We start from the raw sequence: 10,707 nt of genomic DNA on the forward strand, positions 1-10,707 counted from the left end.
TTTTTGGTTGTTTATTGAAACCTGAAGCGATAGAGGGGGCGTTTCAGAACAAATAATCTGGATTTTTTAGCTCACCGAAACGGAGTCGGGGCATGGAAAGCTTATGCTATACCCCCGGCGTCGGCGTACGGACCTGCAAAGTTTTTGGTGTAGGTCCTGTATCTAAGTAATTACTTGTCCTATCTTCACCATATGGTGCATCTCTACCTCCTTATAGACTTGAAAGACTTGGATGCTGAATCTGGGTCATGAATTGCAGATGACGGAGGAGGTTAAGGTTTTTGAAACAGGTTAAAGTTTTTAAAGCAGGTGCCCTTTGGTAATAATTTTAAGTTAATAACTGGTTCTAACTTCATCACACTTACATGGATGGCACGTCTTATGATACTGATGCATCAGACAGGCTTGAATGCTGAATTGAGGTTAAGGATTTTGAAGCAAGTGCCCTCCGATGATTATATCTTAGTTATTACTGCTTCTAACTTCACCAAACTTGCGTGGATGGTACGTCTTTATGATACGAATACACCTGACAAGATTGGATGCTGAATATGAGCCATATGTTCTAGATGCTTGAGGGGGTTTAGTTTTTGGAACAGGCCACATGTTTATATACTAGATACTATTTACATTTTCAACTGTCTTTGTCTGTAAAAACATTACGAATAAATTTTGAACTCTTAAACCCAATAAATTCATAAAACATGAGTGACACAAAATGGTCGAATGTTATAGCATAACCGTAAAACGGTTTTGGCTGCGCCGCCTAGTAATACATAGAATGTGCTACATTAAAAAATAATGCTTTTACAATAATGTTGTTTTGAAGTGTACAAATTGGAAATATTAAAAATATAAGTAATAAGAAATCGTTCTTTGAATATTATGAGGTGATAATGTCGATCGGAGCGTGGTCAAATCTGTCATAAATCCATCGGACTTTATTGGATTTGACCACGCCCCGACTGAAGTTATCACCTCATAATACTCAAAGAATGATTCTTTATTCCTTAAATAGTACTATTTCAAACTTGCATAGTTGATTTAACTATATAAATGAATCGCAAAGGTAGCTTTAGATACAGATACTAGTAGTGATTTTATGATCTAGATGCTTAGGCCGGTCTAAGATGTTGTAACAACTCAAATTGTGTTATACTCAGAGGGCTGGTTATAAAATATAAAAACAATCTGGCAATTCATAGTCCGCCTCGCCTTCTGTGGACTTTACCGCAAATTTCTGTAAACAGTCAGTAACGAACCTTATCAGTAATAGTGGTTGTCTTGTTGACGTGACGTCACACGAGGTCGCCCAGAGCGCGGTTGCCATATTGCTGAAAACGTCTCCATAATGACTGGGTGGTGTTCCGTTGAACTCCAAAGTGTCTTGCTACGGTATTTTGTGCCATTCCAGCTTGCAGCATCTGAACAGCACGACATAGGTGTTAATTTTGTTGAAACTAAAGTGCATGATTTCCTTAACAACAAGAGGCCAATTGGCCTTAACGGTCACCTGAGTAGCATATATCCAATACACAAACTTGTCATGGAGTCTCATATATGCATCTAATTAATTAGGTTTCATACTGGAGTAGAAAAATTATAAATTTGTAATGACAACCACATTTAATTCAAAAAGAACTGTGAAACCTATAATTTTGGTGAAAAACTAAAAGATCTGGTCTACAAAATAATGAATTCAGTTTTCCTTTCAGGTGTGTGGGAGTAAAGAAGATAATTTTTTAACGTTATATGCATTAACATCTATACATCCATTTTGGCCCTGCCCTAGAGTCAAAACCCATACCCCAGGGGACATGAAAATTAAAATTTCAGTCGAGGACTTCCTGGTAAACATGATCATTAGTCGGTTTTTTTTTATACAGATGTGTGAGAATAGAGAAGAAGATTTTTATACGTTATATGCATTAACACTTTATTGCCATGTTGCCCCCCCCCCCCCCCCCCTCATGTCCTGAACCCCTGACCCAGGGGCCATGAATTTCACAATTTAGGTAAAGGAGATTGTGGATATCATAACCATGTATTCAGTTTTTGCCCACATGTGTGGGAGTAGAGAAGAAGATTTTTTAAGATTTAAATCATTTTTACTATATGGCCATATTGGCCCCACCCTAGAGCATGAACACCTAACAAAGGGGTCATGAATTTCACAATTTTAGTAGAGACCCTCATGGACATCATAATCATGCATTTAGTTAACAAATATATATGGGAGTAGAGAAGAAGATTTTCTAAGATTTAATACATTTTTACTATTTGGCCATATCGGCCCCACCCTAGAGCCTGAACCCCTGACCGAGGGGTCATGAATTTCACAATTAAGGTAGAGGGCTTCATGGACATCATAACCATGCATTTAGTTTTTAACAAATATATATGGGAGTAGAGAAGAAGATTTTCTAGAGTTAATACATTTTTACTATTTGGCCATATCGGCCCCACCCTAGAGCCTGAACCCCTGACCGAGGGGTCATGAATTTCACAATTTAGTTAGAGGGCTTCATGGACATCATAATCATGCATTTAGTTTTTAACAAATATATATGGTAGTAGAGAAGAAGATTTTCTAAGATTTAATACATTTTTACTATATGGCCATATTGGCCCCACCCTAGAGCCAGAACCCCTGACCCAGGGGCCATAAATTTCACAAATTTGGTAGAGGGCCTCATGAACATCATAACCATGCATTCAGTTTTTTCCTCACATGTGTGGAAGTAAAGAAGAAGATTTTTGAAAATTTGGCTTTTTTGCATATTTGGCCCCGCCCATGGCACCCCAGGGGTGGTAGAGCCATAAATTTCACAATTTATATTCTTCTTACCATAGAGATGCTTCACACCAAAAATGGTAACGATTGGCCTAGTAGTTTTCGAGAAGAAATTAAAAATGTAAAATTGTTAACGCACGATGCACGACGCACGACGACGGACGAAGACCAATTGCAATAGGTCACCTGAGTGACTCAGGTGACCTAATAAAAACTTAAACAAATCCTTTCTAGTTCTTATTCCCAACAGTATTGACCCGTAAAACTAGTGCGTACAAATGCTTTAATAAACAACAGGTGTTCACTAACCATGAAAAAGTCCGTGCACCCGGACGGTTACCATCCGATATTGTCAAAGTTATTACCATTATCGATTGTTTAAATTTTATATTAAATTTTAGTATTCACAGTTTCTTTTTTCCGCTAGTATATATTATGCATAATAATTGCACGCGAGGGTGATATTATTTAAAATTTCAGGAGGAAAATATTATTCAAATATTGCTGGGTTTTTTTTATCCTTCTGCTTTGTGAAAAATGTAATTCGAGGGTAGTTAAATAAAGAATTGAAGTGAAAACTGCAACGATTGTTGTATTTTAAAATTCAGCAACGAATTGATACAGACATCGTTATGATGCTGTTGTGGTGAATGATCATTATTTTCAAGAAATTGCTTGGTGTTTATATACTCGTTTATATAAACAAATGTTTCTAACTCGCGGTGTTCAATTTGTCTACACGACCCGCTCTGTTTTTGGACCGGCGATGTACAAAATTAAGCATTCGATGCTTCTATATTAACCTGGGCTTAACTTTAAAACAGAAGTCATTTTTCAACGTTGAATATTGACCCAGCGGGTGCTTATCAACGTAGAAAATGGAGACTTAAAGTCATAAAATTTATACCCAGGGTGCAACTTGAAATATTTTTTTTTCTCTGAATACTTTAATTCTGGTTCTAACGCGGCATTTGATTGGCTAAAAAATTATGTCAAATTTGTATTACCCGGTTAGCACGTCACAAGACACGTCATAATGCACCAACGTCAAAAATGTACTAACTTATCTGCTTGACGTTACGTTTGAATTTTGAACTGATTAAAATTATTTTAAAAGAAATATATACCCAAGTTATACTCGTATAATCTGGTTTGGAGCAATTTACATTTTTTTTAAAATCCGCTTTGCGTTTTATAAAGCGTTAACTGTCCCAACCCAGGCTATACTCGTATAACTTGGGAAGACATTGAGTTCAATTCTTAATTTCCTGCACCCGGTGAAAAAAATGCTTGCTCATAATTAACCCCAACAATAAAGCTTTCAATTGTCTTTAAACTAGAACTTGCTCTACGCGATTTAAATAATTTCCCTGAGCGTGATGAGGGGGTATTGGAAATTCACCGTATACACCCCTAACGCAGGAGAGTCGACAAAAAGAATGGGGGAGTCGATTTCAACGTATGGGGGAGTCGATTTTCTCCGCTGCGGAAACGAAGAAATCTAGTTCACGCCTTTTATAGGTATCCATAGCAAGCATTTCTAAATAATCTATACCGCACGGAAAACAGCGATGGTCAAAGTTGTGTCGGTCATTGGTCCGAGTGCTTAATGCGTCTTGAAGTCTCAAACGCTTCGAAACTATTTAGCAGATTTCAAATTCACGGTAATCGATTGGTCAAATTATGCATGACTTGCAAAATATATGCTATTTGTTTTGGGTCACAGACAGTTGAAACAATTAAAAAATTAATCAACCTTGTAAGTGCAGTAATCAATTCTTGAGAACTCTTTGGAAAAATAAAGAATATAGGCCTTTTCTATTCAGACGTAACGATAACGTAGGGTGAGTCGTTTTTCGGAAAACAGAACGTACGGGGGAGTAAAAAAAATAGTGCATTTTTAATTTTTCTTTGAACGATTATCATTTTGCAAAACGTATTTAATATTACGTATCAATAGATAAAGTAGAAAATAGTGCATAATGTATAAATTTTAAATATAACATAACATGCTGTATTCGTTTTTGTCATTTGTATATCATATACGTATTTTCTATCATTGTCGGGTTTCCTCTCTATCACACTCTCAATGATACATGTAGAAGTTAAGTTGAATTATCTGCCGCTTTCGTGTTCTTTTAAGGAGACGAGGGTGGTTAGTGGGTGCTCTTGTCGATATGATCATATAGTAAGGCGTCGATGAGTTGTAAAATTGTTTTTGTGGTGTCTGCAAACTAGTTCTATTCCTGTTAACTGTATACAAACAGAATGTCTGCGGTGTTGTTGTTGTTTTGTTTTTGTTTTTTTGTTTTGTTTTGTTTTGTTGTTTTTTTTTTTTGGGGGGGGGGGGCGATTGAAACATAGTGTAGAGAAACTATAAATTGAATACTTAGTATTTGACCTTTGATTCTTGCAGATAATGTTAAACAAGCTTCCGAGTCCGTATCTTGTTTCATTCACTATGTCAGAGAGGTGTAAATGTGACTGGCATTTACAACAATACAGTTGATCGGCTAAATGTTTAATTTCCACAATTCTTCTTCCATCATACCATTGGACATCTTCTGAATCGTGGTCCTCGACATCCAAATGCAAAGCAACGTCAGGCACGTCCGGCCACGGAGCCGGTGGACAGGCGGCATTTTTGTCATAGAAATAGTCATGGTCGTCCTCTATTTTACCTACATCCCTTTTCTTGTTCATATGTTTTAATCTAGATGACCGCCATGGTTTTATACGACTTACAAACTTGCCTTTTATTCGTTTTATTTGTTTCGACTCTGAATCGTCTGCCCCGTCGGGCATTTTGTTTCGATAGACAATAATGTATAAACGGAGATAATTATCTGACGGCGTTCAGAAATCCGGAAAAATAGCTGGTGCTAAGTGGCGAAATCTGTCAATCCGTCTCTACCTTAAGGGATATATAATCTTTAAGCTACCTTTCAGTCACCATTAAGCTACACCTAATACAATATTGCTATTGCAAAATCACTCTGAAATTTATACGTGAATCTGATTGGCTAATGGATGCAGGATAGGATAGAATGGGATTTAACTTTTATATTTCTATCATGTATTGTGCATCCTGCATCCTATTATTTCCTGTTCTTGTCAACTTTTAGGATGACAGCACCGTAGGTCCTTATAAATTATTAGTAATTTCCAAACGTCTTTAAGCCACCATTAACCCACATTTAATCGTCTTTAAGTGGCGTTTACGCTACCTTTAAGTCGTCATTACACCGTCTTTAAGTTCCTTTATCAGTTAACTTTATCAATGACATTTAATGCAAGACCTCTTTTGTAAAAGTAGGGGGGACAATCTGAGTGATGACAAAGTTTCAAATGTGTGTGTGTGGGGGGGGGGGGGGGGGTGGGGTGGGGTTGGTGTCCATGGTGGTCTTAGTTGTCTATACACATCATGCAGAAACATGTATCTACACCCAGGTTTTGCTGGCGTAAACATTTTGCCGCTCCATTGAACACATATCGCCATTATCAACAACATTATCAACAACAATTTGATGAAAATAAATCGCCGGTATAAAATTTTCTGGTCCATTTTTTTCAAAATTATTGTAGCGGCAAGCGCCGTCCATATCTCTAGATATGCGCATGGAATAAGATTAAAGTATTATTTCTGCCTTTTATTATAACTAATCGGTGAAATCTCTGTCTGTCTGTCTGTCTGTCTGTCTGTTTGTATCTCTCTCTCTCTTTCTCCCTCTCTCTCTTTCCCTCTCTCTCTCTCTCTCTCTCTTTCTCTCTCTCTCTCTTTCTCTCTCTCTCTCTCTCTCTCTCTCTCTCTCTCTCTCACTCTCTCTCTGTCACGCTCTCTCTCTCTCTCTCTCTCACTCTCTCTCTCTCTCTCTCTCTCTCTCTCTCTCTCTCTCTCTCTCTCTTTCTCTCTCTCTCTCAGTTTTTGGATGGTGACACGTGATCTTAAATTCATTTTTTTCATTGTACCGGATTTATAATTCAATACAAATCTACTTCTTTTCGTTTTTATTCAAAATTTGTTTTCGTAAAAGAACACGCTATCTCACAAACAAACAACGACAATGGGTTTCTTTCTTTTCATTAAAAAAGTGTATTCGTTCATTAAACAAAGTTAAAAAAGAAGAAATAATACACGATTTAGTTAATAATCAGTTTATGGAATGTATTCTTTCAACTGTAATTATTTCTAAGCTCAATAAAAAATAGCTAAAAGGTGGCTTAAAGGTGGTTTAAATACGTTTGGACATTAAGGACCAATAAGTTGTCTTTAGAGTTCGCTTAAACGTCGTTTAAAAGGAGTCTTTAAGCAGCATTTATAGCTTAAACGTGGCTTAAAGGTCGGTTAAAGATCGCCTTTAAGCACCTTTAAGCACCTTGAGACAAATCAGCTTTAAATTTTTTTAGTCTTATATTTAACCTATGTAAACAAAAACAGGGCACGAGCCTTGTTTACATGACAAAGAATTGTGAACCTTGCTTCTAACTTAAAAACTGGCTCTTAAATTTCATTTGATCATTAGAAATGCAATCCTAAAGCGTTGTAAAAAATAAAAACAGAAAAATAGAATTTGACCAAAATCGTGACCATGCCCCTTTAAGCACCTTTAAGCTATCTTTAAGGAGATGGTCATTCATTATGTGACATCTTTTGTTAGTTTGTTATTCTTAAAGTTAAAATAAACATATTCAAAGCATATTGAAATAAAACTTAACAAGACAGCGAAGTGTTAAAACGATGGATGTGTTGAAATGTGTATAATAATTAGCATTGCAGTTGTTTTTCCGGTCATTTATTGGAAAAGTAGAAAAAGATGTGCAAAATTTCTTTACAAAACAAACGCTGCATAAGAGGAGACCACAGTAGTTTACACTTATGAAGATTCGCCCAAAATGTACAAAATAACAACAAAACAACCTTACCGGCTAGGAAAACATGTGCCCGCCTAACAGAATCCAAAATTCAATGGCTTCCCGTTTCTCCTTAGTATTAAGCTAACTGGAGATATTCACCATATCTTAAAACAGGAGCTGCAAAACGTGGCACCCGGCTGATGTCGTTACCGGACCCTCTACTGACCACTACACCCAAACCGGTCACTTTAAATACTCGATCTAAAAATAGCACACTCACCCGACACTCGTCACTCACATACGGTAACCCATTCATAACAAAATTAAAGAGGAACACAAATATAAACATCAGTATATACAAAACAGAATCAACTTTATTACAGGCACCTTGAAATCCTCAAGCTAAATTGTAAACACTCAAATGCACACCAAGATATAGCAGATGGTTAATTGCTATAAAATAAATCTTGTATGCCGAGATTTTGCTTAAATTAATAATACTTTATAATATTGTTACTCTGTTAAACTCAGTCCCATAAAATGATTTTATATAGCATACACGCACAAATGAACATGTTTCCATTAGTTACCTGTTTTTACTTGTTTTTGAAATTGACCCACTTATTTTTCAACCCGATGTAAGGTCACTTTATGTATGTACCACGCACTGGGATTTTTGGCCGCTCAAATACAATTAACAAATTCTATTTAAAAAAAGTCTTCCTTGCCACTGAATATCCAATGTTCATCAACCATGATTTTTTTATTTCACAACTTTCTAAATGTTCTACGGGTTGCAGAGCTTAAACTATTAAGATACATTTCACTCCTCTGTATTTTAATAAATATTTTAATAAATGAGTCATATTTATTTTAATTAAAAAAGAAACTATTAAAGTATAAGTGGTATTTGTTTTTGTGAAGGTGTTATTGAAAAAAACAAATTTTAAATTTGACGGAATGCAAAATACGAATACATTGACCTACTTTTTGTCTGAGTTCAAAAGATTTGCATATGTTTGTGATAAAAAATAAAAATGCAAAATACGTAGTGAATGATTTCCAAGTGTGTTTAGGATTAAGATGTTATGGTGTTCAAACTAATTAACATATCTTTCCGCATACTTAATATCTTCAAAAGCATTCTTTTAGTAACTATAGGCGTTCTTCATATATTTCATTCATCAAAACCATTTGAAAAAGATTGTTGCAAGTTTCCCTCATAATATATTGAAAAGACAGTACAAAACACAATTTGTTTTTGTCATATAAGCCCCGTTAACATTATAACTGTAATTTAATGATATGAAACCTAATTAAAAGAATTCAATGTAAGCTCATTTTATTTACTAGATTTTAACATTAAATGAGGAGAACATATGCCTTAAGCTAACTTAAAGATACTTCAAGTTGTCCGGGTTTGCTTTTAAATAAATAATGCTATGTTTTAATATATAACAGTTATTTTATAGATGTTCATAAAAACTCAGACACACACTTCATTTAATTAAGATGACTAGAAAGTTGTAGCCATACGAGGAGTGTTCGAAAATAAATTCAGTTGTCTGATTCTATAAAATACAGGGTTCAATGTCTTTAACGCATGGTTTTGTGTATATTCTATTTATGGTCGTTTATCTGACCACGTTTCATCACCGAATACCTCTTTGAGAAGCTGATATATAACTCCTACTCGAGACACTGTTTCAAAATGTAACTGGTAAGTCATCATTCAATAAGGCTGAAATAAGAGGCTACACAAAAGCAAGTGTCATACTTGGTAATAACTCGAACAAAGTTTTCAAAACACTGTGTGATTTGTATACAAACAAGTGTATGTCACCGAGTTTACAGGTAGACTGAATACGAGGATAAGCAACGTCTTTGAGCACCTCGTATGGCTTAAACGGATGCAATACTTGCAAAATTACCGATATCATTACTGATGATGGTCCATTAGACATTAAACAAAAGCAAATTTAGTAGGCATTTCATCGGGAACAGTATTTACAATTTTTAAGGAACAACTTGGACTCAAAAAGGTAGGTATAAGATGGGAACATCATCTATTTAACAGAAAAACAAAAACAATTGCGGGTTGAGATATGTAGAAAATTACTTAAAATATACAAAAATTGCAATGGACGACGTTTATCGAATATTGTTATAGGTGGTGAAACATGGACACATTTAATTGAACCTCAGAGAAAATCTGATAACGCGGTGTGATTGATTAAAAAGGCAAAACGCCATGTTTTTAGCAACGATGCCCAAGTACAAAAACATTATAATACTTATTTAACATTTGGGTACGTTTACTTGGTACATAACATGAGCTATGATTTTTTTTCATTTGCAACAAGTTAACTTTAGAACAAAAATTCATTCGGTTCTCAATTTTGATTGAAAAGGATTGCTTTGTATACTTGCTGTTACATATGCTTTAATTTTTGTTTTCTTTAATAATGGATACTACCAGTAACCCCGCGAAAAGCCATGTAAAAAACTGAGCAAATTCTAAACCTTTTTAAATGTAAAAAAAAAATCACAAACGATTACAGTATTCTTTAGCAAAGAAAAGAAGATTTATTCTTCGTGGGCATTTAAAATATATCTAACATGTGGATTATTTTTAAATAACCATAAAGGCAATGACGTTGAAACATATTCATACAAATGAATAAAAAAAATTGTCTCATGCACATTGTTTGCATTTAAATATCATTTTCTGAATTATGCTTCATCTTTCTCCTCCTTCTGATGTTTGTCAGTGATATTACAAATATGATAAACCGCTTTTGGCACAAGACAGACGTTATATGAAACCAATATACAGAATGTTCGCTACTTGTACATTAGAATGATTACAAAACAAATGAATGAAAAAAAATTCCTCATGCACATAGTTTGTATTCAAACATCATTTTCTTAATGCAAAAAGATGATCACAGTACATGCAACTTTTTGGAGCATGCACCTCATCACACGTAATCTTACGTGGAATTTAATTACCTTTTGAGTTCATTTTGCAAGCAAATGGGCACCGTCTTAAATATCAT

General features: G+C 35.1%; 2 protein-coding genes across 3 annotated transcripts in view; one reads left to right on the plus strand and one right to left on the minus strand.

Annotated features, from left to right (window-relative positions):
* LOC117683170 (ADP-sugar pyrophosphatase) overlaps nucleotides 1–10,707 on the minus strand; it is a 106,288-nt gene that overhangs the window by 58,362 nt on the left and 37,219 nt on the right. The gene's annotated exons all lie outside the window — the stretch shown is intronic.
* The window catches only part of LOC105327694 (uncharacterized), a 137,310-nt gene that overhangs the window by 16,008 nt on the left and 110,595 nt on the right, over nucleotides 1–10,707 (plus strand). The gene's annotated exons all lie outside the window — the stretch shown is intronic.

The sequence above is a fragment of the Magallana gigas genome, chromosome 4 (assembly GCF_963853765.1).
Source record: "Magallana gigas chromosome 4, xbMagGiga1.1, whole genome shotgun sequence".
Classification (NCBI taxonomy): domain Eukaryota; kingdom Metazoa; phylum Mollusca; class Bivalvia; order Ostreida; family Ostreidae; genus Magallana; species Magallana gigas.